At 41.0% G+C, this 25226-nt stretch overlaps 1 protein-coding gene and 1 long non-coding RNA gene across 7 annotated transcripts in view; one reads left to right on the top strand and one right to left on the bottom strand.

The window, feature by feature from the left end:
* Nucleotides 1-25226, top strand: part of LOC117604847 (uncharacterized) — a 218149-nt gene that overhangs the window by 84183 nt on the left and 108740 nt on the right. For 2 of the 4 annotated variants that reach the window (XM_034325359.2, XM_034325363.2), the window contains exon 1: nucleotides 24556-24872. The exons of the other annotated variants lie outside the window; for them this stretch is intronic. The gene's annotated coding sequence lies outside the window, so the exon portion shown is untranslated. Of the gene's footprint in view, nucleotides 1-24555; nucleotides 24873-25226 lie in introns of those variants that run through there. 4 annotated transcript variants of the gene reach the window in all.
* The window catches only part of LOC143305305 (uncharacterized), a 158166-nt gene continuing 133308 nt past the window's right edge, over nucleotides 369-25226 (bottom strand). Inside the window, exons 4-6 of one of the 3 annotated variants that reach the window (XR_013062176.1) lie at nucleotides 3376-3864; nucleotides 1900-3306; nucleotides 369-1804 (exon numbers count right to left, since the gene is read on the bottom strand). This is a non-coding gene — a long non-coding RNA (uncharacterized LOC143305305). Of the gene's footprint in view, nucleotides 1805-1899; nucleotides 3865-25226 lie in introns of all 3 variants that reach the window. The other 2 variants (XR_013062175.1, XR_013062173.1) reach the window with 2 other exon arrangements.

Below are 25226 nucleotides of genomic sequence, written 5' to 3' on the forward strand. Positions count from 1 at the left end.
CGATAATTGCAAACCTATCGACTAATTTTCTCGAATTAATGGCGCTAGTAAATTTATTCGTGTGACTATTATACGAGAACGAATGAATAATTAAGTGATCGAGGTCAATCGCACGGTAAACGCGACGTCAGTTACCGTAATTGACATTAAAATTTCATGAAATTTTCGCTGAATCACAGTTTGGATGGCGCAGTTCGTCGCTGTTATTTCATTCCGAATATTATTACGTCGTGGCAACAAAGCTTTCATGGTTTTGCGAGCAGACAACTCGTCTCTACTGTCACTTAAACGACGCGAATGCTTTCGTTCAAACCAGTTGATTACGTTAATTGCATCAGTCAAGTGAATTACTCTCAGGTATCGAATTATTCAGTTCGTGAATTCTCCAGTCAAAACGCAGACCACGATGAAGCTTGTAATAGTAATCCTTTCACCGAGCGTTTTAGATTTTCACTTTGTTCTCACGGTACATTCTCGACATTAACAATTTTAAAATGAACAAATTGAAGACAAAAGTAACGCCATTGTTTTGTCTGCTGGATTTATTTAAAATTTATTTTAACACGTTGTTGGCTGAAAACGCTTTATCTCGTTAAAATATGACAATCTGATATAATAATCAATAAAAAATACGTTAAATTCTGCCATAGAACGTTGCAATTGCCACCAGTAGTATATGTATGCGAGTATACAAGTACCAATAAGTAGTTTAGATCAATCATATATCAGGCGGGAGTGTTCCACACTACTATATCTTTAGATATTCATTAACATCACCGTACCGTTGATTCTTTCCTTTTTTTTTATTATTTTCCAATCAATAAAAAGCTTTTTGTTATTAAATTAAGATTAAATCGGTAGAGAAAAAGTGTGATCATTTTACTGCCTGCTCAGTTTACTTCCAACGATAAAAGTGCACACGCACACGTATATACAGGTACAGATTCTCGATTAATCGGAAGTATCGAGAAGAATACTCCCTGGGGAATATTCCGTGGCACGATGGCGAACAAAACGGCTCAAACCTCTTCCCCGAGTTGTAGCTGGAATTTCTGACTGCTTTTAATTTCTCACACCACTGTCCTCATTTTCATCTGAAGAAGGGAAAATCGAAGTGGTGAACGATTCGACGATTTTGAATCACGAATTAACGCCGGAAAATCTGTACGCCTCATTGGTGATCGATAAACCTTTCGTAATCACAGGATTTTACGACCCGCGTTCATGTATCTTTCATGAAATTTACATTAAGTTCGTTAAACTGTCATTCGTGTTGATATTATGGCAAAATAATTATTAATCTGTTATAAAACTATTGAGAGTTACTTGTATTTTTTATAACACGATTAACTCGGACGTAGATATTTTAAAAGTTACCGTGTCTCGAAGTAGTAACGGAAAACAACTTGATTAGGACGTCACTCTATTTCAGTTTCCTGATTTTTCTGTTGCGACTACAAACGGCGACGATACACATCCGGGTTTCGTTGCAAAGTAGCAGTTTCGAAATGCTTCCGGAACAGAGAAGTCTGTAGGTAAACTCCTTTACAATTAAGCCGATTACGCTGAGATCCCGATTAACCAGCGCCCAGTGTCGAACTTTTTCTCGTATTGTCCTTTCTCTTTGGGACGTCGCGTCGCGTCGGTGTTCCTGAAACGATCTCATCGTTTTCAGAGTATATTGTATCTACCTAGTCGAGACAGGAGACGATTTCCTGTGCAGTCGAGGTGATCTTGTTTGGCTTCGCTTTTCATCGCTATCGTCGTTCAACCCTTACAGTTCAATCGGTTTAATTAAAGCTCGCTGTTGACCGAGAAATAACTATTATTTATATATATAGAACAATAAGGTTATTTGTTCTGAATTTATTTGAAAAGAAATGTTTGAAAAATTCTCACCGATTCCAAAAGGAAGCGTCGATGCTCGGCGACACACGTCAGAAGCTGAATGATACCTGGACCGCTGCGGTGTTCATTGTCGTTGGTAATTAAATTGATATCCTCGTGGTGGTTCCTTTCAAGTGACGTGGCGCGGTGGGCCAGTAGATTTACAAGGTATCGGATGAGCACACTACAGGACGGTACACGCACCTTTGCCTTTCAGTGCCTTTCATTAGCGGTGAAAAGCATCCGCCGCCGACGCTACCACAGAGGATTCTGCAATTACTCTTAGACGGGGTAAGTGCTCGCTGCAATAACGAGTGCTTATCCCATATACGTACACGCGAGCAAAGAACGCGGAGAAAGCAGGGTTCAGAGGAGCTTTGAGCGTGGCGACGCGACGCGACGCGACGCGACGCGACGCGACGCGTCTATAAAACAGACAACTTTCACGACAATTCTTCTTCGCTTTGACGGACCGCGTCGACGTTCAACGGGCTCGAAACCGAAAGTCTCTGTCTTTTGAACATTCCGAATCGAGAAATTACTCACTGGGAAACTTTTTCCCGCCCCGATATGCTATGAGAGTTTTATTTTTCCTCCAGCCTCCAGCTGACCTGTTTTCAAGAGGATGGCCGCTTTCTGTTGCTCTCCTAGAAGATGTTTAAAAAGTTGCGAGTCGAGGATAGTTGGACCTTAACGAGCTGGTCAATCAGTGAAATGGAAGAAAAGAATGTTTTTGGCTCGTTCCATCTGTTTAGTTCCCATCATATTGTAATCTTCTTCGCCTTATTAGTACACACGTGAATAATCGTGATTCTCAACATTTTCAAAATAACCTCCCTCGTACTTATCGAATAACGATTATTTCTAATTAAATAAAAGCGAGGAATTGGTATCAAATTACGGTTCAATTTCACAAAAGTGTTTGAGAGAGAATAAAAGAGGAAATGTTAAAAAAGAAAAATTTCCCAGACGAGAAAGAAAAGTAAGAGCAAAGAATTAAAGAGGAAAGTTAAAACGGGTCATTGGGTAAGCGGTTTTTAGAGAAGACGATCCTTCCTCTTGGATGGTTCCTAGGAGAATGGTAATTAAGCGAGTTTTCACTGCCTTTATACAGACTGTGAACCACCCGTCTCCTCAGAATTGCTTTAATTAGGTCAAAAGTTCTGATTCCATTGTATGCATCAAAGAAACGAGCAATGTCAACAGCCTTCTTGCTTTCACGTTTAACAACCATCTTTTCGGAATTGGAAATTATTCTACGTTACTGCTGAGATAGAAGATAGAATACGTGTCTGACCGGTGTGTATCGTCCAGTACTCCTGAATACATATTTACAAATTTTTATCTTTTCAAGCATCAAATTTACTCGACTAAAGTACTGTGTACTAGAAACTGTAAAAGCACTGTAAATTTCTTGATCTGCAAAGTGTTGTAGCCAAATAATTATACGAGAACGTCCCTCAATTACATTAGTTTACTTTACTTTACCTCCGTCCCAAGTGTTCGACGCAAGAACAAATACTTCGTTCTCCCCTTTTTTCTTTCCCTCCCTTTTTCCTACGATGATAAAGGGATACCGTCCGTCCCTTTAACACGTGTCACGAAAGATCGTGAGTTTATGGATCTTGTGTGCTTTCTTTTCACCGAACTTTCACGCAAAACTTGCTGCACACTTTTCCCGTTCCTTTCTCGTGCCATAGGTTTGGAAGAGGAAGGGAGGGGAAAAGTTTGAGCGGCTCTTTCCATTCGCGAGATTTCCATGGCCTTTGAGTTCGACTCGCCTGGCAATCTCGCCCAGCAGTTTTCCATTTCCTCGTTCGAACCCCGTCGAGTCGCCCCATTCGTTCGACATTTCTCCTGAACGCTTCAACTCTTTCTCTCTCTTCGTTTATCAGCCGTTCCAAACTTTCCTATCATTGTTTTTGCGCCCTTTTTTTCTTTCCATTAATTGCTTCCTTCAAATGCGAACATCGGTACCTACGGAAGACAGAAAAATCATCTCAGAGTTTTCCTCGTGACGGTTTCATAACGGTAACGGTAAATCTCGAAATAGAACGATCGACCAAAAGTCGTTAAAAAGCTAGAAAAGATAGTTGCGCATCCATTACACTTTTAAAGTTAGAAATCTATTTAAACTGAAAGGTTTCAAGATATATGGCTGAAAGTTGGAGATTATATTGGATACTATAAGTATAATTATGTCTATCTGAGACCAGTTAAATATGGTAATTGAAAGGGTTTTCAACGATTTTAGCAAACCGTTTAAAATATTACCGAACATTTCTGTATCTGGAAAAAGGTTACTTTAGATCGACGGCTTTTCCCTACGAAGAATTTTCCAAGGTATACGAAAGAAGTTTTCCATCAGAAATTTCTCGGGAGATTCGTGAAAACTGGTGAGCGTTCATCAAGGTAGTCGAAAATTTTCCAGCGGCACCAGGAAGCCTTCGTTCCACAAGGGCTGCTCGCACGGTTATCTGCGTAACTACTTGCCGGGAAGTCGAGCGTGTGCCGGATATACAAAGTTTGACGTTCGCGGATGCGCTAATGGCACGACGATAACGCCGTTTCGCTTCGCCTCGCACCGGATCATATCTTGGCTGAAGGATCTCTCAGGATACGACACCGTGCGCGCCTTAAGTAAGTGCTCCAACGTGCTGGAAACTCGGCGCGGAAGCTGGCCCGTGTACACGCGTGTACGATCCCCTTGACTAACAGCCGGAGAACGGTAGAACGCGTTAACTCGCGAATTTCTTGATACGTCGAGCGGTAAGATTCAATTATGAATCTCGTTGAAGAACGAACCTCGACACCTTGATTGTCACAACGAAAATGTTAACAGTTAACTAACTCAAACATGGTTGGTATTTTATACCAACGAGAAGCAAAGAAATCTTGTATATTTTCTTCTACGACTATGTAGAGGTACATATACGCATGGTTCAGACATCGTTGTCAATAAGGTGGTACCATAAGGTCTGTTACCAAAATGGCGATACCGCAGGAGGATCTCTTTCTATTGGAAAGGAAATGGCCGGGCCGAGAGAAGATGCTTCCTCGACATTCACCAAGATACAATGGCCAGATGTGTTCAGAATCCGTCGAATATCAGGCGGTGTTCAACTTTTATGATTCCGGATTCGAAAGTGCTTTCCATAGAGAAACATGTAGGTAGAAGACACGGGTCTGCCGTCATGGCAAGTCCAGATTGGAAGAACCTTTATCCCTTTACCGTGTCCCTCCTATTTGCTTTTCGAAGTTTGATCGAAGGATAGAAGTACCTACTGCTGACAAATGTTTCGAATTGAAAAGCAGAACAAACGTGTGTGTCGTGGACGAGTGAGAATGTTGAAACGAACGTTGAAACCGCGTCAGAGTGTTGATGCTCGATGATTTCTCGAACAAGAAACTATCTCCAGGTGTTTTCTACGTTTATCTTTGTATAGGAGGAAGGTATAACAAGCACACAAGACACTTGGAATTGTTTAACGACCGTTTGGCCGTATGGAGAACTTCTTGGTCGTTATAGTATCAAACGATAATGGCAGCTGCAGCTGGTACAGGGATCGTCGCATTCGAGCAGAAGAGATGTCGGTAGCTTAATTAACATCGCAGAAACGACTCGAAAACTTGAGAGGGAAAATGGCTGTGGTGAGGAGGTTACGTATATTTCCTTTAGTGCCTCGTAAAACGGGCTAAGATACAGCTTCATTTATGTTGTAAAATCAAAGATAAATCCATCAATCGCACGCTGTTTTATAACATCTTTGTTTATCATTAGTTTAAGAAACTAGTTTCCTACCCTATTTTCAGAAATTTCCAACTGTTTGATAACAACCAGCTAAATAGCAAGCCCACAAAATGCCACGATTCCCCGGTAACCTCAAGCGTCCACGAACCAGCCACCTAACCCATCCTTCAGGATAAGCATTCCTCGCAAACATTTATCCCTTAACCACGAAATAGCATGAAATTGGTGGGCAAGCATTTGCAAGGAAAGGCCTGGAAACGTGCGGCTTATTTTCAGCGAAACGACCCGCTATTAGCGCAAACTACCTTAAACCTTTCCATACGCGTCTTCTCTCGGCTTGCCAGCTCACAGATAAGAGCAGTTGAACAGATAACACAAGTGTATCGTCGCGAGACTGTTTAAACGTTGAATAAACTCGATACTGAATCGGTTCAGTTAAACGACAGACGATTGCCAGCTCCGGAATCGATCTCTATCCGGTCTAACAATTACAGTTCATTAGGTGTCGCTTTCAATCGACTCCCCATCCGCGTTCGCAATTTAACTTTGCTGTCCTGTTCTTCTCGAGTGGCGTCGCGCGTTGCGATTTGCATCTCAAGGAAAGTTTCCCAGAAAGCACTTAAACACCGCCGGCCGTGGTTCCCGCCTTTGAAAGCACCGGGAACAGACGGACGAGGTTCCACGAACGACTCGCTCTATCCGAATATAAATCACGGGGTTAAAATTCGAATTCGAGCCAAACGAACGATCAGACCCCGGGCCCGAAACCTCGACCGGTTTTCTCACTTTAATAACTTACTGAGTGGACCAACGACGGAGGAGAGAAACGATCCCTTTGCCGACTTTATTGCGTCGCGTCACCTCGTTCAGACTTTTGCATAAGACACAGCTCTCTCGAAGCGCCGAAGCGATAGACTCCTTTTTTTTCTCGTTCGGAGTAAAGATCACAATTGCATCGTTAGTGAAAACTACGAGATTAAGCATTAAAATACTTTCGGACGAACAATACGATTACACAGTAGTGAATAATTGATGGGACTTTGTTAAATAATCGATGAGAATAGCAGAGGCAGAAGGGTCGAGGATAGAACGTCTGTTTCGTTGGTATGCCGGTTGTCAATAGAAAGTTTGCATTCACTGTACACTGAACAGGGCCGAGATTCAATTGGACAAACCGATTCTGCACAGCAACGCTGACGGTGGAAACGGTTTTCCAATGTATCGAGCTGCTCCCCTTAATTTGCAGCCTTTTTCCCCTGTAGCTGTTTCGATTGGTCTTACGCGAACCGGATCCCAGAACGTGCATCGCGGTGCAAAATTGAACAGATTTTCAGCAAAAGTGGTTTCGATCGTCGAACAACGCGTGTACCGAATATTTTTCTTCTTTTTTCTCCACTTTCCCTTCCCCTCCTTCCTCTTGTTACTCTCGAACGATCGTTCGGCGGACACCAAATGCGTCGTGAAAATATAATAGGGGATAACGGGAGCGTCAATATTTGTACCCCTTTCATTTGTTGCCCGATTTCGATTTCGATTTCGATTTCGCGCAGTCTCTACGGCAAACAGACGGACCGTTTCGTTTATTCGATAGAGAATCCCGTGGTAGTTGTTTAACAAATATCCTCCTTATTGATACGAAAATTTCCACGGTGACTGCAGAGTTTTTGTGCGCGTTCCAACTGTAACACGGAACAACCGGTTGGTTCGTCCTAGTCGATCGACCAACTTGACAGGGCACGACGTTGCACAAAATTTCCTGCAACTTTTCTTTTTTACCCTCCACCGAAGTCGTGAATTCGCGAATTCAGCGAGCTATTTCATCCCGATCCATCCCGATGACAGCCTGATAAAAGCGATTCTGATTCGTTAGCTAGTATAGTCGAAGAGGATAGCTCGTAAACTGAACGTGTTTAATTCTGTGTCTTTGGAAACTATTCGTATAACATTTATAAAGTGGGTCTCCGTAACCTTTATCAAATACACACTTTTAATTAAGAGTTTAATTTTTCAGTAAAATGGTGCCAAAATGAAACGAAAGTAAAACGAATATAGCACGAGCGAAGTTTTCTATAATTAAGCGTTACAATTTCATGGGACATCGAATGTGTTAATTTAACCGAATAATTAAAAATTTCAAACATCGCAGTTTTTATTTAATCCGTTAGTATATTCAAATTGAAAGGAAAGCAATAAACGACATTGTCAATTTCTAAATCACCTTTCTATTCCTTTCTAAATGCCTCGACGTGTACTATACAATGAGCGTGGTAACCATGAAAATATTATTTACGGTACGTAGGCTAGAAATTGCATTCTCCTCTCTACCGGAAAAATTAATTGGGTATGCAACGAGTTGCGAACGAGTACAATGGTAAAAAAAAAAGCAGAGCACAGTCAGAAAAAAAAATTCAGCGAAATTCAGTGGCGGAAAATAGAAGTGATCGGCCAAAGCAAACAGCAAAAATAAACGTTCGAATTTAAACTAGTCCCGTGTCAAATGGCAAACCGTGAACGACGGGAAAATAAAAGAAAGACAATGTGCATTATTTTCCAACAAAACCATCAAATCGATCGAAAAATTCGATAGACGGATGAAAAAATTTGGAGAAAAAGAAGACTTCCAATTTCAAAACGTCGCGACGTTCTCTATCGAAGAACTTCCTGGACACACCCACGTTACATCGTGGTCCTGCTAATCCTGAATTCAGCCAGTAGATCAATGAAACTTTCTCAATTAAAACGCGTGTCCGTCCGTGTCGGTTTCCTCTTCCGAGCTAATTAAAAGGGAAACAAAATTCTTCTGGCGTATTGTTCTCGTTACGATCAAACTTCTGGCAAACGGATCTCGAATTGATCGTGAGCTTCAAGGAACTCCAACCAGTCTCTAGTTTCTTTTTCATTCAAGCCGATATTCAGGTCAGTTTTTCACGAAGAATGTCTTAAGGCATCGGAACGATTTTGAAGCTTCGGTTTCACGCTGGGAAATCAGAGCTGACGGATCGAAGCGGAGAAAAGAGGAGACGAATTGGATGCTCGTCACGTAGAGAACCGGTGACAAGGTACAACTATCAAGATGTATCTTCGGGAGAAGAAAAGAATCCGTAAAGAAAGAGAAAAACGTTTCTACATTGACGTACAGGAGGCTTTTCGAATGGAGATACGTTATAATCAAAATCATCCCTTCAAAAGGTGAACCTTCGTTTTGGTCAACGTCCAACAAACACGAGGCTCGTCGTTAGAGAAAAGTCTAACGAAACTGATTAAGAATCGCGTGCATAGAGCAAGTTTAATAATGCTTCGAAGAGGAAGCACACTAAAAGTCGCGTGAATAATTAATCGAACTGACCCGTTGATCGCAGTGTAAAAATAAAAAATAAAAGAGAGAGATACAGAAGCTGAATATTGATTAATGTCCCTGAAAGCTGAACATTATCACGCGTTCGACGATATTTGAATGCAAAGTAGGTGAATATTTTTTGGGACGTCGAGTCGGCTCGGCTAGCTAGCTGGCAACTGAGTGAATAACAAAAAAGCAACAAAATAAAGGCGATGCAAATTCTTTGATGAAACACGTTACGTGCAATCTCCCGAAAGCATCCTTTGACAGGCGTTTAGCGTGGTCCGCCGTGATATTGATTCAATTCCCAGCCAGACCCTTTTGTTCGCCTGCTAATTTCGCCTGCTGCCGGATTACACAAGACTCGACGAATTCTTTGAAACCGAATACCTTGCTCGTCCGAAAAACGAGTTTCCACCATGAGGAGAAAGAATCGCGAATGGTGGTGTTATGCGAAATAAAATCTACTCGTTTGCTTTGTCGATGATACCAGAAGGAACGATGCTTTCGATCATTCTGAAAATCTACTGTTTTTATTGCAACTTACAATTGGAAGTAATTATTATTTTTATTTTAATTAAATGTAAAATCTAAATCATGATGTTAATAATTTGGATAGAATTTTTTTTTTTGCTTCCTCACCCTTTTAATCACTTAACTAAATTACATGTGTATGCAATATTAGCCACTAGTGACCCTGATGTGTTAGAAGTAAAAAGAATTAATTTTCTAACCAGACACTTCAACCTGTCATTTAGAATCACTAGAGTGTAATTCTAATGGTATTAAAGAAATTTCCGTCTTCAACCTTTTAACTACTTAACCAAATTACATCCGTAACGTCGGACACTGGTAGCCGTCATGATAATTGACGCATTAAAGAACGAGTACTTTGTTCAGGAAAGCGTGTAATAAATTACAGTCCTTCTATATTTTATATGCATCAGTTGACAATGCGTTAATTACTATTCAGTAAACCAGTGAAACGGTTTCATTTGAAACGTTCTAAAGTGCTATCGAAGTGATCTAAAACACGATAGGTATTTCTCTATAACGAAACGGGCTTCAGGCAAAATGTAAATTTCGCGAAAGTGTGAAACGAGAGAGTAGAACGAAACGATAATTTCGCTCTCTAATAACGATACAGACTTCGACAGCGTATAATATAACGATCGCGTGCACGACTATGGCTGCGAAATTCTCTGTAAAATAAACAGCCACGCATTAAGTTCCCATTCAGAATCGCTGTGCGATTTAATTGGAGCCGAGAATTTGCACATCTGGAGTTAATGAAAGTTTCACACTAGGAATACCGATTGTACGTATGTAGGTATTCGTTCGTAGAAGCATGGAATTTCGATGCGATCTAGTAATTCGTTGCCCAATAGAAAGGTAGCTAACAAATGTATTTCTACTAACAAATTTGTAAGATCGTCAGCGAAATTTCGAGAATAGTCTCTGTTACAGTTGTCCTCGTTGCGTCTCATTTACGTTGATCTCGTTTCGTTTCATTCCTATTTGCATATTTTTCCTCCTTTCGAAGGTGTCCTTTTCTTTTCCATTTCCCGACACTTTCGACTGAATTTCATTAAGTGTATTCACCTTTTTCGCCCAATTTCTCCTTATCTTAATCCTCGAATATCCAGAAAATCATCTCTGTCGATGGTTCGATAACATAAAATAATAGTAGAAAGAGTAAATTTTTCTTTTATACAAGATAAATCCTGAATTGTGAAATTTTCTTTGATAGGATATCTGCTGTTCAAATGATAAAAACGAACAGAGAGTGACGAGAAAAGCTGTTCTCTCGCATTTAACGTTGAGACGACGCGCGACGCGACGAGACGCAAAATGCATCCTGTGAGACCAGGCTGGGAAATTCTTATCGCGAATTTCCACGAAGTAGAACACCGTGAATCGTGTATGCGAAACACAATGTCTCAAACTATTCTCAGCGTCCATTGCTGATCCAGAATTTATGACTGTACGTGTTCCTTCCAGAAAACAATATCAAATCTTTTCGTCAACCATGCCTTTGACGTACACCCACATCCAGAATATCCTATTTTTTTATAATCTATTTTATTCGCGGTATTTTTATCACCTGAACTATATTCGTTTTCCAAACAATCCGTTTTTAAGTAGAATCTAATCAGAACATTGTTCTTGATGTTGTAGGTGGGTTTGTTAGAACGAAAATGTTTAATGTTTGTTGAGAAAGTCTTGTTGATTGCTATTCTACAACTGACATGCACCAAATGTCAGCCTGAAAAATGTTACGAAATTTTCTCGTGCGTTCAAATACATAGCGCTCGACCTGTACCACGTTGTTGCACGCTGTTTGCGCTTTTATTCGAATACGCTGTTTGCTCGTACTCTATAGTTTCGTTCGTAACACGAACCCTGAAGCAGCTCTTTCAGATTCGTACAAACGAGACTCGAGAATTTGTTAGCGTATCCGGAGTTAGAATTTCAGAGTGCGGTGAGTTAAAAAGCTTCGTTATTCAATATCGTCGATTTCCATCAACTTGAAATAATTTTTTCAAGTAAAATAAAAACCACCGTGACTGTGATGAAAATGATTTTCTGGGATTAAACAACTCTTCCATTAACTCTTTCCAAAGTCGAGTCTCAAATTTTCGCCATAATGAAATCTGGTTTCGCAATGAAATTTAATTCTTTTACTTATTACTTATTACTCATTACTCATTATGACGGACTTGAGATTTTTCGTTTTAAATTATAAACATTTTTCTTAAGCTAAAGGAACAAACGTTTAATATTGATGGAAAAAGATTGGAGAAACAACAGTACCACTACTGGCAGGAGGGAAAAATAAATGTCTTGTCTTCGCAAACGTCAGTAAAGCACGAGATTCCATCGTTAAAGTCGATGCTCTTTCCAATCGTTCGGCCCTATCTGTAATTTCTTTCTCGCCGGAAGAGAAAATGCTCGAAGAGGGTTGCATCGTGATGGGCACCACAAATTGCATTGAAATTTGCTGACTGTGAAAATAAACGCGACTCATACCCTCCAAGGGTCATGCCGAGAAATAGTTGAGAAAATTAGTCTTGCCTATTATATCTGTTTCCCCATGGATTTCAATTTTCCACGAACACGTTAGAATCTGGATAGTATTTTCTCCTCCCCTCGAGATTCGCACTTTCATTGAATTTAATCATGATCGATGGAGAATTATTCGATATGTGTATGTATGTACATGTTGTTCCATTGTAAATACCTTGAATATCCATTATTAATCCATGTAAAAGAAACTGAACTTTACTGTAAAACACAGAATCTATAATTTTATTATGAAAATGTGCATCCGATTATGTATAATAAAGCATTGTGCATATTAAATCCCATTTGTTCCAATCAATATTCAAAACGAAAGCTCTCTCTCTCTCTCTCTCTCTCTCAGGATTAAACGATTACACTCGTCCGCATTAATTCGAATTCTAATAAATATTAAATTGATATTCATTTTGTCGTCCTAGTTCGATGGCTAAGGGCTGTATAACAGAAATTCGATATACAAAATGAATAGCATATTCATTTTATCCGCAGACACACCACCGTTCAAATACTTTCGCGTACCAACGAAACTAGCTTCGTGGAATCTTCGTGATGTTCCTTAATTTTCATTTCGCATTCCGTACCTACTGTTCGAGACCGTCTTCCCAATCGATACGCCGTACTCGGTAGCGATACATAAATAATCGGTGGAACACGATCTGGCGCACGAGCGTGTATGCGGAAGGGGGTTGAAGGGAAAAGGAAAAACAAGAGAACAGTCGATGCACGACAATAAACTTATACGATGGCCTGTCGCGAGGCAAAAAGAATAGAAACGAAAGTAAAATTAATGTCCGACATGTACGTATATCGTTGATTCTCTCTGTCTTTTGAAGCTGGTTTCTTTGTGTATGCGCGCGAGACCTTTTTCAATCAACCAATAAAATAGGTGGAATGAATTGCAGGAGATATTTCTTCAGGCGACGTAGAAATCGTTATTTCGCGGAATTTACTTCCGTTCTTCATGCGCCACGTTCGCCGCCGATTCACTAGTAGATCGTTACTAAGGCTATTGATTTGAATCAAGTATCAGAAATCAGTGGCTTAATGATCTTGTACTCTTCTGATAAATTCTTTTCACTAACAATCTCTCACCCAAAGGTAAGAAGTTTATTGTTTCCAGGTGGTGGATATTCCCAGAAATTCAGCAGAAATTCGTTAGAAGAAGCTGCCGGCAAGTGACAGGAGTCATCAGTCTTCCTCAACCACGTGTCGCGAAGTTTCGTGCTTCATTGAAATTATCAGCTCGTAAATACAGATCACATCTTCAAAACTGATCTCACTATTCTACGGTAGAAGCTGCGTAATGAGAATAATTAAGATGGAGAATTTTGAAAACGCTTAATAAATTTATTTGTTTAGTAATTCTAGAGATCAGAGTCTATATGTAGTACACATAGAGGAAAATATTTTTCTTACAATGTATCAATCCTTTCCCATTTGAAAAGCTTATCCCTACAAGTGTCAGCAGAGCGTCGCCTATAAACGGATATGCGTGTAACTTCGACGAATGCAATCAACGTTCCTCGTTCAAAGCTTTCAACGTTTCAAGTCTTCGTACCCGAAGGGATTAAAGGTCTGCTATTTCCTGCGACGCTAAAGGGCTTCATAAAGCGGTTGAAAATTAGTTGCAAGATTGAAGTCGTCGGCATCGTAACTCTTCGTGCTCGGTTACTATTTTCCTCTACCCTTGTCACTTTGCGGTAACACGAGAATATATTTCGTTTAAGCGTTGCCATTAAATAATTAAATAATTTAAGGGCCACTTTCCAGCGAAAAAAGAATTTTATTAATCTGAAATTTATCGGCGCAAACTGATAAAGGATAAGACTAATGAAATAATTGCTCCCTTTTACAATTACTAGATTGTAAGGTAAATAGATTAGAGATTAAATTTCAAAAATTAGACGTTTCCAGGTTATTTTACGAAACGCAGAAATACTCTGCTAGTTCAGACAGTGGGCAGAGGTGGTTCGATTCGAAAGAGAGAATGGACGAACGAGTAAAAAGAAAGAGGAGGACAAAGAGTAATTAACGGAAGGGAATTAGCTCGCGGTTTATTGGTTTCACGGCGTGATGGATCGCGTCGCGAAATTGCATTATTCACAGGGTCACGCAACCGATCGAATATTTTCCACGGCCGTTACTGTAATCGGATTAAGACGAGTGGAAAACGTGCAACCGATCATGGATGGACACGAACGTTGCATTCGTTCAAAGAAAGAAGGAAAAAATTGTCAATTTAATGATTCTGATCGGTCTAAATAGCTTAAAAAATCGTTTAGGTAAGCCTTTGCTTAAGCGGTAAGACTTACGCCTGAACGTTCAGCTTTCGGAAAACCTTATCAAGCTCTCCCCTGGGAAATCTAGCGAAGCCGTACAGTTTTCGTGGAAAGCATATCACCTAGACGGTATTTTCTCTTACTTAATTCTTCCCTCCAGCTTCGTCTGACTCGCTCCAAGGAAATAGAAAGTTCACGGTGTAATTCTTTCATGAATTGTCTACAACCTCGAATCTCGCTGTTTCTATGGTTTCCCGTAGAATTGCACGTAAGTAAGAGTTCAACGAACTGATAATAACGAAACAAAATGTGTATTTAACCCTTAATTCGCATTTCCGTTGTCTTCTTCAAAGAACAAGATCAGCCTTGTACGCTAGAAAATTGTAAGAAAATTAAACTGGGTAAAGTAAGAGAGCTTTTTTCCATAACGAAACTCTCAAGCTCGTTCCACAAACAGCAGGATCGTTCTCTCGGTAATATTTGATGTACGGTGCCGTGGGTGTACGGTTGCCATATTTCTGCCGACTTTGCGAACCGTTTTAGTTTTTCGTGCTGGTTGGAAGGCTTCCAGTAGCTGGACGCAACGAGGGAACAACCCCTTCTCTCTTCCGTTAAAATATACTCCGGTTCAATATGTGTGAAAACGTACGGTTGGCCCGTATGTTACTACGTTCCTGGGCTGAGGCTACTTTCACACACACACACACGTATTCACGAGTGCAAACGGTTCTGTACAGGACCTACCATAACATGTGGACATAATTTCAATGATGAATAAATGTAGACTCGGGTGCAACGAAGGCTTCTTTTTGCCGAGGAAAAGAATAAAGAGGGAAATCTATCAATATAAAAGTTTAGGGCGATCTCGTATTGGCTCATATCACCATATTATTGTACACCCTGTACACATAAGTGTAGGAACAGAGTTACCTGGTGCGAAGGGACGTGACAGAAGTTGGTGCCAAAACTTGTTTCCCTCTCTTTCTCGTGCTCATCCCACGCTATAAACACTCTTCCTCCCTCATAGTGTTCCATCGACCCTTGGGTTCGGCTGACTTACAGCTAGCTAAGTTCATTTGGTGGTGGTTAGGTCCGACGAACTTTCCTTCTTTCTTTCCTTAATGCCTGTGAAATTTGTTTCTCGTTTTTTCTTTTTTCCTTTGCTACCATTTCGACCGAGCCAACTCTATCCAGCGACTCTGTACCTACCATGGAGCCTTTTCAGTTGTACGTGCTCGACTTTCTTCCTTCTTCTTCCTCCTGCTCTTCGTTTTTTTTTTATTTGTACGGTGGTAAGAAGAAAGCTTTCCTTGGGATGTTGTTTCTGCTCGAGACCTTGGCTAGACGAACAACCGTTTTACGCCAACTATTCTTTGAGAGAGGATAGAAGAGAAACTGGCGACGATACTAAAAGACAATCGAAAGGAAATACCTTAGAAATCAATGATTGCTGAAAGAAGAGACGAGGAGTACGAGGAGTCTTGATCGATTATTATCTTTAACGAGTTGATTCGCACAGAATAGAAATAGAAATAGCGAAATGTGAAGCCTTTTTTTCTGTAATCCACTCAAGACGGTACTTGGAATCGTCACGTAATCTAATTCCACAAACTCAGCGGGATTCGCTTTTGAAAACATCTGCAGCAGATCTCCGGAATCATTAAAACGACACGGTTGGGGTAATAAGTTACCAACTGGGACATCCTCAGGGTGTCCTAGCCCATTTACATGGGCGATCTGATCTGCATATCGCATTAACATCAAAGGCACGTTTTGCGTACGTTTCTCGACTCACCGCTCGGCTTATCACTGCCTAATAACGAGCCAGCCTATTATCATCAGCCTTCAAGTTGTTACCAGCTTGCCTCCCGTCGATTTTCTCGTGTTTCGTGGCAGTTAACGGACGGCTAGCTTCCGCAACAGGCATGGTCTCGCAGTAATCGTGGCATGGTTGCTCGTTTTTCTTCACTCGAAGCCATCGATCGAAAGCAGCTCTTGTACCAGCAGCAGATTCGTGCATCGTCGATGAGCTTGACCGTGTCACAGATGTTCCGACAGGACCGATAACTCTTCAACAATTTATTCAGACGCATTGGAGGAACGAAGCAAAATCCAAAATATGTTTGCTTCGTATTGTTGCGTCGTTAGCGACGACAAAAGGACTTTTCAGTTATCCGATTCGTTTCGTGTCACGTCTCTTCAATTTCACGCCTCTTTATCTACAATATCTACCGTTATGTGTATTATAAATATAAAGCGGAAGAATTTGCGAGCTTTAGCGTTCACTGTTTGTGTTTCGATGGGGAGTAATTCATTAATTTTGAAAAAGTTTTAAATGTCGTTTTATCGAACAGGATCCAGGATAAACGCGCGTTTCGAGAGGCAACGCCTTCTTGGTTAACTTTTTTACGTTTACTGCCGCGTTTTCTCACGAGAATTTGCTAATCAAACACAGTTGCCCGACGAATCAAAGCGATTCCGGAGGCTGAGTTCCCTTTAGCGACCGGCTCTCCCTCGGCACCGTTATCACTTTTGCACCTGTATAATTAAAGAAACTGAATCAACCATTTCAGAGCTGGCAAATGTTTGCTATTAATCACATCTTTAAACGACGACGCTGCCAGGCGGTCGGACAGACGGAACCGTCCTCGAAATTAATTCCCGGTTCAAGTACTTCCAATATTTGTCAAAGAAATCGAAAAAGATTTTTTAAAGATTCCTCAATATTTATAGAAAACTTTTAGAAACGCTTGCAACTTTGAGGGTAGCTATTTAAAAGATGAAATTAAAAAAGTTTCTTCGACTTGTGTGTAGTTGAAATTAAAACGAAAAATTTGAATAAAGACAACCGACGATGAGACAATATGTACTATGTTGAATTATTTAAATTTCGATTTCGAATTTAGTTCAGTCACACGTACCGATACGTCTCATATCTTCGCAGAGTCGGTAGATGGAGAAATTTCACGGGAGTCGATTGGTTTGCGAACACAACCAGAATACATGCTGCATCTATTATAGTCCCGGTACACGTCTCTCCGCCCAACACGTCGATTCCTCGAGCAAGCATGGAGAAGCGCGTCTAGCCTTAAACTTGCGAATCCAGGATGGGCTGCTTCCACACGAAAGCATCCTTGTACGCGGCACGTTCCCGCCGCGCTACCACCTCTCGTTTCTCCACCAGTAACGGCATCCTACCTACGACAGTCCCAATTGTCTATCGGAATTTGATAATGGTTCGTCGCGGTCATGTAAAATTCATGAGGCGACCCTGCCGTCGTAACGACCAAATATCTCCGCGGCTTACGCGCCCAGAACTTAGGCTTTCGTTGGACCACCTCGGATGTTTCTCCTCTCATCCGCATCTCCAGTGTTACGTTCGGAAACCCTTTCGAGAAACACAAGTGGAATAAAATGTAATTTCTATTCGAGATCTCGAGCTAACATTTCAAGAACAGGGGAAATAGGTGGAAGCTGTGGCTATTCCGGAAATAACCAGGCCAATCCGCGGTCAACGGAATAATGGCGTATCTCCAGAAATGGTGTCGTTTGTAGTCGTTTTTAGTCGGGAAATATTGTTACGTTTATATTTGAAGGAATTTCATCTTTGTATAATAAATTGAAAATTCTTTTAAGAATCACCTTTTCAATACACAGAAATTTCAAGACAATTTACACTTGGAAATCATTACCGGCGCGGCATCGAGTAGAACAAATTATAGTACGAATAATAGGTTGCAGAGAATTTGTTGGACTGGAACATTGATTAAACCGTCGATCGTTTCTCGATTGGCCGAGATTGAACGTGTTGTTGAATGGACGAAGAAAGTTTTCGGATAAGGCCAATCGGCAGACCGATTTACGTCTTATTCCGCGTTATTGCATCGGTATCCTAGAAACTTGTAAGAGGAAAAGTTTGTCATTTTCCTGTATTTTCTACTTCTCTTATCTTCCTTCGTTTTCCTTCCCTTTCTTTTTTTCTATCCCTTTTCTATCGAGTTCAACATAAGAAGTAAATGTGCTGTGCATTGAACATTTATTAAACTATTTTAATAACAAGTTCACGTGCACGGCTCATAAAAAATCATTCATCTATCAACGAAGAATCCGTACGATTAATAAGGGTGTATAAATTTGATTGAAATTTGTACACGATTTTTTCTGGATCCACTCTTGGAAAAGAAAATGGTTTGATTTGCAAAGCCTTAATTACGAAGCAAGGGTGCGAAAGGATAGAATACAGAAGCTGTGCAGGATCAGGATTCGTTTGTCTGTGTTGAAAGCAGAGTGGAGTTAAGCCACGTTCGGCTTCTCGAACAGAAGAAGGCGATCAGAATGGAACAATGAAAACGACGAGTGGATGTGAAGGAGAAAGATCGAAAGACGCGGGGAAATTGAGGAGTTGGTGTGTTAGCGAGGTGAAAATAGCGAGAATACCAATGCGAAAAGCGGTCAAGAACCGGAACATCGGTCTCTGAGACGTGAACGAGACGTCGAACATGGCTATTCGAGACACGTAGAGCGTCGAAGCAATAGTCCCACTGGCAACGAAACGAGGAATTTGGTTGGTTCGAAAAACGTCCCGTGTCAGAGAGCGTTCTTCTTCCTGTCTACCGATGCTCGGTTTTGTCCTTTGATCGCTCACCTGTGGAACATCGCTTGGGATCGTCTGCGAGACGCTTAGCATCACTTATGAATAAATGGTAATAACAGGTAATCGATGATATTGAGAATATTAATCCTTTCGTGACCAACACATCTTCTTTACGAATTTTGAAATGGTCAAAAGTCATGATCGTTGTTCGAAAGCTTGTAGGTACGCTGCAGGGTAGGATGATTATAGCGAAATGTGAACGGTTGATTTACGCAAACCGGTAATAAAATAGCCGTAACGCGCGAACGAGCTTCCAATTTACACGTGACCGAACTATCGGCATCAAACCGCATTCAAATGACATCGTTCGAAAGCATAATGCGATTAATGTGTCGTACGATATCGTCATTATTGTGCAAGCTAATTATACAAATCATGTTTGTTAGGCGTGATCGTGATCGTGATCGTGACTTAATCGAGGTGTTGTAAATTATCCCGTTGATCCGTTTCAATGCTGTCTACGCGCTCAATTTCCGCGCATGTTTTATAGTTGAAAAAGCAATTTAAATAATTCACTAACTTTCTTCGTGTTTCAAAAAAAAAGAAAAAAAGAAAAAAAGAAAAAAAGAAAAAAAGAGGTACGAAAGCGAATCCTTGTTCCGGTCTCGCCGATTACTGAGCTATACTACTTAATCACTCGAAAAACAAAAAACCGTATTAAGGCTTACCGTGTCTCGTTTCAGTCGCTTCTAGTATCGAAAGCATTCTCCAACGAATGAACAGAACAACAATAGAACAGTTATACTACTTGAAATCGTGATCGTCGTTTCTCGTTTCCCTATCGCGACGCTATACTACTGGATCTACAGTAGCGAAATCGATTGTAGCCACGCCAAAACCGATCATCCCGGCTCGAAACAAAGGTTGTCGACGACAGGACAATCCGTGAGGAGCATTACGGAGCTTCTAGGATATATACCGGTTACAAGAGAGGGAAATACCTGGCCATTAATCTCGCATAATTGTCGCGCGTGTATGCGCCAGCAAGATATCGAGATCACCCTTCTAACGTTCTCTCGAGCGAGTGCTCGAGTGATGTTGTTTCCCGTTAAGTCGGGTTTCGATGTACTATATAACACCACTGTTTCTCCATTGGACCATTTGTTCATCCGCTGATAATGATAATTAATCGTTAAGCGACGACAGCTGGTATAAAATCGTCAAATTCATAGCTTTACAGCATACCAAAGATTTTAACTTGAGGTTTTAATAAAAATCAGATCATCCCATTGACTAGCCTTTTTATCGGAAATCTACTTAGTAAAAGAGTGGACCAATGAATCTACACGGTTCTACATAAATAACGGCTCGACGTTCCTCTGAAACACTCTGTACACTTCTCTTTCAGTTGCCAAGAGAAATTTATCGACCTCAAATACTCGGCTTGAAACAACCTAGATGTTTAGCGTGTACCTTCTCCTCGCTATTCCCCGTGAAATGACTCTCATTATCCCGCCTTAATGGCCGACAAATTAAATTGAATTCGAGGTTGCATGCTCCATAAATCAACGTGAAGTTTATCGCGACGAAATCGAGGGATCTTACGGACAAGGTAGCTGTTTTCGGTCGAACACACACGACTTTAATGGGGGTTTTATCGATGCTGATGATGTTCATAACTAATTGTATGCCACGCTAAAGGTATACAGAAAAATTCGACTCCATTTCGGAGACAAAATTGGGCGACAATGAAACGTTTTACGATAGCATAATAAGTGAAAACGGGTCAATTAAATGTGGAGAAGGTAATTTTAAGTTGATCCTTTTTGCTCCATCAAACTTGGTGTTACCGCCACTGTAAGAACCCGTCCTGAGCTAAAGCTGTTATTAATGATCCTCCGTTGGTAATTGACCTTCTGTCTGCACTGATTAATGACCGTAACCGACGATTTCTCGATATTATAGAAACGAGCCGAGACGAATCTGATCGAACCAGATTAAGGACCCATAAATTCCGACCATTTCCGCATTATACCATACTTGAATCGACTTTTCCAACTGCACTGATTACCGACTCTATTAGCTTTTATAGTATCTTTAATCCTGTAACCTCTTACATAGAAGATTCTTCTACGAGAAAAGTAATTGAAAAATTCGTGAGTAGGTCGTGAGAGAATTATGCAAAGATCTCAAGACGTTCCTTCTAGAGGAGTTAATTCCATCACCTTCGACGATAGACACACTTCCTTCGTGAGACTCGAAAACGCTGAAAGACGCTTCAAATTCGTTCGGCGTCGAGTAAAATTTTCACCAGAACTCTGACGTGTCACGTGGGCGATGAATAAGTTCAGGTTGGTGAAGGTAGAAAGTGGAAGGTGGAAGGTGAAAGGTGGAAGGTGGAAGGTGGAAGGTGGAAGGTGAAGGCGTACCGTCTGATCAAATCCAGGACACCATTCCCGGTAATGGACTCGGCGAAGGAAATAGAAAGGGAACGAAATAGACGGCGAAGAGGAGATGGTGTGAAAATAAAGGATCGTGGATCGTGGATCGTGGATCGCGGATTGCGTTTACAGCCGATGGAAAAAGCGGACAGAGAGAGGCGTGTAATATTTCGATAGCAATCGGACGGCTAGCTGGAAACGGTCATACGTGTCGGTTGCCGACGATGGATGCGAACGAGGTTACCCTTTGCAATTCAATTTGAAGGGTAATTCCAGGAGCGACGACTGTGACCGGTTAGATGAAAGGATCGTGTTCGTCCTTCCTCATTCTTGACACGACGTCGAACCAACCCCGTTACCATGGAAAAACTTGTCGTTTTCCTCGACTTCCACCTACTACCAGACACGTAAGGACGAATGTTTGTTTCATGTAATCAACCGAACGCTTTCACGTGATACTATGCGAGCTACTGAAACGTATCGAAATAGAAAAAGGTTCGAGAGCCGTTCGAAATAAGCAATATGTAGTCCCTCCTATCCTATTCACTTTCACAACTTTCTTTTCCTCCCTTGGTCACTCTTTTTCTTTCTAAATATGTGAATATCTTATTTTATAAAGAATAAAATGTCTGCGTGTATTAGCTGGTGACGAACAATAATGCGATTATTAATATACGCGACACACATGTCCGGATCATCCAGTTATATTATAACCAGATATCCCTCAGCTGTACTTGAACCGCGAGTAGCATAATCCATCTTCATTACCTGTATGTCCGATAATTACAACGATAAAATTATTACGAGACCGCGTGAAACGCGCCGCATTAACGTGCTTCCAACAAGACTATCGTTGATCGATGAAACTAACCAGGATTCTAATTGACAACATTATCAAACGTCATGCACTGAATTGTGCGCGTTCAGACATGAACAGTACAGAATGGTCTCATTATTTGTTGCACTAGGATTTACAGGCAAATAGATTTGAACCTTTATGGGACCATTCTGAAAAGTAATCTGTCAGTTCCCGAAAAATAGGAAGCAACCCCAAATGAAATATCGAACCAAAGTATCTTCGAAGTATAATTACCTAGCGGGAAAACTTTCACCGGTGGAAATCTAATCTAGAGTGCGGCACGACCTGTGGAAACAAAAACCACCAATTTGGACGAAAACCGCTGAAACAGCAGCCGGATGTCCCGTTAAAGTGGACCTAGATCCTGCTCGACCTCCGGCGATCCTTTCTCTATCTTTCCCCCAGACTGCGTATATTATGAAACGGTTGGAAAAGTTCTGACCAGAAGAGGAGAGGAGAGGAGAGGAGAGCTACAACTTTCATCCTTTTTTTCTTTACCTCAGTTACTTTTTTTTTTACAATTTGCTCGTTTCACCGTGAAATATCTTCATTCTCGATCCGATTCCAGTTGTATCGTAACGAACACTTCATTATTTCAGTGCATCTTCTTGCTAATCAAGAAGAACACCTCATAATATTTCAAAAGAAAAACTCGCAAGAAACACTCGTTTCCTCTTGTTTCAGTTGGCAAGCAGCACCACCAGTTCGTGGCGCTAAACGAGGCAAACGAAGACGTCTCATAGTTCTCTGACCCGCCCTCGTTTCCTTCCGGTATCTCGATTCTGCAGCTCGACTCTCCTTCCGTTTCTTACCACCTTCGCATCCGTTCCCTTAAAAATGAACCCATCGCGAGCGTTCAGCACGCTTTAATTAGAAGCTCGTGCGTTCATGATCAAGCTAGAGTGGCTCGCGTGCGTCCACCAATGTTTTTCCTTCTAGCAGCTTGGTAATTTCGTACCTGAGGGCGAAACGACGCGTGCGAGTTGTCGCAAATTGCAGCAGGCAGGCTGAAAATTGCGAGGGAAAACGCAATGCGCGCTTTAATCGTAGGGAGGGAGACATTCTCAACCTCGTCGCTTACTTTCCTACGACATTTTTTTTTCTTCAACTCTTGATTAATTACGGTAATTGCGTGAACGCATTCGAACGACGTTACAACCGCGGTGCGGCTAAGTGGTTCTCAATATTTATTACATGGATTGTTAAACGTTATTCCTATTTTCAAATATGAATTTACCATTAAACGCCGAAAATGATGGAATCGATCGCATCGAAGGACCGATGGAAAGCTGGCAAGCAAGAACTTCCACGCGGATAAAATTTCTATCACAAACCAAGTAACTACAGAATAACTACATGAAAATAATTTATCATACTCTTTGGATGGAAGTCGAGAAGAAGGAAACGCATGGACTTATGGAATCTTCATAGAGCCATGCTGAATAAATTCTCGGCAATGAAAGAGGAAACCGAATACAAAACATGCTCGTATATATCGACTGATAAATCGATATAAAATACAAAATAAGATATTGGATATTGGATACCACGTCGATATTCTCCTGTCGTGTATGAGAAAAAGTAAAAATACAAAGATCCTTGTACGAGTATCAGAACTTCTTTGATCCATCTAACAAAAGAAACAGGATATTCAATCGCGAAGAAGTTCGCGATGGTAGCTGCTCGTGAATCACCTAATTACGCGCGATACTGGTAACAACGAGAAGAGGTTTCCGTTCCGGAATCGCATCGCAAGTGGTGAAATTTGCACCGGCTCGAAGACGACGCGGCTTTAAATTTACATCTCGAGAAATCTCCGTCGCACGAACGGGAAGCCAAACGGTGGAGCACGTCGGCTAACTTTTCCACTACACCGACTACACCGACTACACCGACTACACCGACTACACCGACTACACCGACAACTCGACGTTTGAATCCTTGAGAAAATCCTGTGTAAACCGTACCTTTCATACAACAACTATAATATCCAGAAAGGCGGTGAACTAACTACTATATTAACTGTTCTTGTATACCCTAACGAACCTTTTCAATTTATCAATCTTTCGATCGTGATTACTCTTGGTGATTTGTAAATCGGTATTTTTATGTCTACCTACGAACGTGATGTAGAAGGAACAGTCACCGAGTGTACGAACCTAAGAATAAAGTTCCAACTGGCACGTGTCGCGTGTATCGCGTGTTTCGCGCATGGCAACCCTCTTACGCGCCAACGTTAACATAATCGCCAAGGGAGCCAAGTTCTGTTAAGCTCGATAACTAGTGACGGTTAAAATCAAGAGTTTCGAAAACCAGTATATGTAGGGGGTTTCGTTGCACGGGGCTACCTGCTCCTTCTCGTCCCTGTTCTTCCACTGCGCGATGCAATTGCGCGCTGTAAGCACAAGTCGCGTGCTCCAACTTGAGAGTTAGTCGCCGTCACGGCTACGTATCGCGACAGAGATACTCTTATTGCTCGTATAATCGTTCACGCGTTCGCAACAGTGTGATAAGTAGTGTGGTAATCATGTGCTGCGACTTTTCGACATGTTTCATATATTTTTTACCACTTTTTGTGGATCAAGCTGGACCGAACAAAGTGTAAGCTGAAAAAAACCAACAGGAACTTCGTTGCTGTTCAGGGTGAGTATAATAATTATATTTTTTCCAATTGTTCTTCAAGATCGAGAATTTAATAAACCTCAAATGATTATTTTTTATCTATATTACAAATGAAATTTGACCAAATGTGACCTAAAATTGATTTAAATAATGCCCAAGCATACTTTTGTAGATAACTATGATCAGCTGTCTCCGTGAAAGACCAAAGTATCCTGACAATAGAAACTTGAAATAAAAGATACGAGCCGAGATCGAAGAGCAAACAGTAGGTGTTCGTAATCAGATACGATTGTACCTGAATGATTTCTGTATCGATTCAATATTTAATCAGACAATATTTAACGACTCGTACCATTTGTTCAGATTCTATGAGCG

Source organism: Osmia lignaria, chromosome 5 (assembly GCF_051020975.1).
Source record: "Osmia lignaria lignaria isolate PbOS001 chromosome 5, iyOsmLign1, whole genome shotgun sequence".
In the NCBI taxonomy this organism is placed as follows: domain Eukaryota; kingdom Metazoa; phylum Arthropoda; class Insecta; order Hymenoptera; family Megachilidae; genus Osmia; species Osmia lignaria.